Source organism: Notolabrus celidotus, chromosome 1 (genome assembly GCF_009762535.1).
Source record: "Notolabrus celidotus isolate fNotCel1 chromosome 1, fNotCel1.pri, whole genome shotgun sequence".
Classification (NCBI taxonomy): Eukaryota; Metazoa; Chordata; class Actinopteri; order Labriformes; family Labridae; genus Notolabrus; species Notolabrus celidotus.
The window spans coordinates 30523455-30526790 of record NC_048272.1 but is presented as its reverse complement, the minus strand read 5'-3'; the positions used below and the strand labels follow the sequence as shown (position 1 = coordinate 30526790).

At 41.8% G+C, this 3336-nt stretch overlaps 1 long non-coding RNA gene across 1 annotated transcript; it reads left to right on the top strand.

Moving 5' to 3' along the window:
• The first annotated feature begins 1876 nt into the window (after nucleotides 1-1876).
• On the top strand, nucleotides 1877-2513 carry LOC117804603. Its single transcript, XR_004631111.1, has 3 exons — nucleotides 1877-1989; nucleotides 2235-2355; nucleotides 2468-2513. It is a non-coding gene; the product is annotated as an uncharacterized LOC117804603 (long non-coding RNA).
• The last annotated feature ends 823 nt before the right edge of the window (nucleotides 2514-3336 follow it).

Below are 3336 nucleotides of genomic sequence, written 5' to 3'. Positions count from 1 at the left end.
GGCCGTTATTGTGAGTTAGCTGGCGGAAAAAAAAAACCTGAAGCCATCACCGGAATCCATTTACAGCTGAGCACAGGTCAGCTCCTACAACACATCAAGGGCCTGATCTACTAAGATCCCAAAATAACTTTGCAAGTGTTATTTCTGGGCGTGTTGCGGTTGATCTACTAAGACTGCGTGCCATAAATGATAATGAGTGCAAAAGTGGTGTGGACCGACCTATTTTTACAAGGATTTCGCGTGGCTATCGGGCTGTCACCATGGAGAGTTTGACGCGAACAGAGTGTTCTGAAGCGATAAAATGAAGTTTGAAGCCATGGAGTTGGAGGATCTTTGTGGAGGAGGGAAATAAACACATCGGTGAACTCCAGCAGAGACATCTAGCGTTAGAAACACGATTTGGGAGGCCATCTGCCGATGAAATAAACGCATCTACTCTACTCCAAAACGCAATCAGTGTTTTAATAGAGTTGAGAGGAGCGATTTGATGAGGCTTAGTCTGCCACTCTTGCTCTAGAAAAGTTAGGCGTCACTTGGATGAAGACAGTTGCCTCACTGTCCCAGGGAGCAACTTTCGGTAACGTTTTTAATGCCTGATATCATCATCCAGCAACTGTCCCAAAGATTCACCAGCTTAAATGGAACTGTGAACATGTTTGAGTCAATTCACCCCAACACACTGCTGCAAGCACAAGATGAGGAGTTACGCAGAGCTGCCTGGCGCAGCTCAGTGAGCGCTCATTCTCCAAGTTAAAACTAACTAAAAACCCCTTAATGAGCACGATGGGTCAGAATAGATTGAGTGGACATGTCATGTTATTTATTGAGAATGACAGATCAAAGGAAATGGAAATACAGTGCATCGTGGACAAGTCCGCAGAGCTTAAGGCTCGTCCAGACAGTGGTGAGTAGGCCGAGTTCATATTGATTTTTTGTTTGTATGTGAAGATGTGGGCCGCTGTGCCAATTTGACTAAACTTTATAGCTGTTGATACAGTGTCCTACTGTGCTCTCATTATATGAAAAAGTTAAAAGTTGGTGTCAGAATGATGCGGTCGCTATCCGTGGTGCTGAACTGCTTTGAATTTGTGTAGTTTTATTATTATTATTATTATATTATTACTCTGTTTGATTGACTAAAACATTTAGTAATGCTTGTAAGCCCCGCTGTGGCGGGCATATTGAAAAGTTATGATGAGCTTTACAGTGACCACAGCCATGTGTGCGTAATGCTGTGCCAGTTTGCACCTGCCTTTCAAACATGCTAAATATAGACGTAAAAACAGCGCCCGTTATCTGCTTCAGGTTTGATAAATCACATTGCGTGTGCTAAATGATTACATTTGCATCTCCTCCTCCAAGTATTTTGCGCGTTCTGATGATCTACATGTATTCTGAATATTCATGAAGGCAAACATGCTAAATGATTTGCGAGTGCTATTTTGCTCATTTGAAAGATGCAATCCTCGGTGCTCCCAGTTAGTACGTCAGTACTGCGCGCGCTATCAAGTTTGCACATGTTTTTATACACAAACCTTTAGTAGATCGGGCCCCAAGAGTTACACTCATGTTCTCCAAACAGAGAACATTAAACGTGTGACTGCAACATTCAATGTTTTTCATCTCTAAAGTGAGCTGCATCCTGCACACGTGTGTGCTCAGTATAACATGCAGAGAGGTGTTTCATTGAGCAACTAAAGGTGGTGTATAATCCAGAAGAAAACAACACGTACAAATCTTCAACACTCCACTCGCTTCAAAAGTCACCAGTGTGGAGCTCCTCGGTGACGTATGACAAACAGAGCAAGAATAAGAAGCAAATATTAAAATTTTGGTAATTCATTGTTCGTCTGAGTTATTTCAGAAGCTAATTCATCTCCAGTTTGTGATTATTCAGACTGAACGTGATCACAGCAGGATGAGACCGACTAGAGGGAGAAACCATCTTCAAGTTTCCTCCCACAGCCTGATTACTAAGTCAGCAAAAATGTAGGAGTGATTTCACACATCAAACACACAGACACGACTACATAAATGGAAACATAACAAAGAGTCTGATTAACCTAATCAGAGCAGATCATCAGGAGAGAGTAAATTATGTGTCTTTAGATTTCCTGCTGAGCCCTAGTTTCTGTGTGTGTGTGTGTGTGTGTGTGTGTGTGTGTGTGTGTGTGTGTGTGTGTTATAGAAGGATCTGATGATGTGGATAACTTTCCGTCTTCTTCTGGTATCAGTTCCTCAGATCACCTCTGAGCCAGCTCATTGATCGTCTGCAGAAAAAGACGAGCGGGGTCAATACTTTCGTGTTTCCTTTTTTTTTAAGGAGACCACACACCACCCCAGGCTGACATACAGGTAATTTACATCCTCAAGGTGACCATCTAAATGAGTCTGTGTATCCATCAATGACTCGTAAGTTTAATATCTTCAAAAGTACAGAGTAATAAAAATATTCCTCCTTGTACAGCATGGAGCAGGACCACCGGACAGCTGGAGTCAGGAGACCAAGGTTTTCCTGCAGTAATTACTAAATCAACGATTATCCTCCTCCTCTCCTCATCCATGTTGTCTTGATGGTCCTCTAAAAAACCTCTGACCTGTTGACTCCAGGCCTGGCTCCACTCATCATTACAGTTTGTTGTTGTAGTTTAGTGAAATACGCTCTGGTGATAACACAGAGTGTTTTATTCTGAAAGTTAACTGGATGTTCTAATTTGTTTTGGTGCCTGACTTCCTGTTCGCTCAATCTGCTCTGTTGAGATTTATGCGTCGTGCTCCTGCATCCAGCAAAAATGGAAGTCTTCCATATCTGATCTGGAGGGCTCCGACCTGCTGGATCAGAGATGGAGCCGCAATGCTACAGAGTGGATCCAGTGGAAGTTAACACATTGACTAGAATAGAAACCTTAATCTTTAAAGATATCTGAATCCTAACTTTTATCTGACTCCTTAAAACAACTTTAAGCGAGGATCTGGACTGTTGGCTATTTCACTATTTTAGAACACTTAATAGTTTCAACTCATCATTTCTTGTTGAATACTGTACATTATTATATGTGCTATAAAATAAAGTTGAATTGAACTGGATTAAATACCCAGCTTTGTAAGCTGTTTTTTTTTAAACCTGCTTGTGACTTTGAGCAACACATTTCCACTGTAGTATTTATTTACTTGTTGTTACTTTGGGCAGCTGAGAACTGAGGCAGGTATGAGGCATTAAAAGTGTGCAGCAGACTCTTCTTCTTCTGTAAGCCTTGTCATTTCCTCTCTTCTCTGCAGTGATCTGAAGAGGAAACATGAAAGCAGGCGGTCTGGAGACAAGAAGAGGGTGTTATG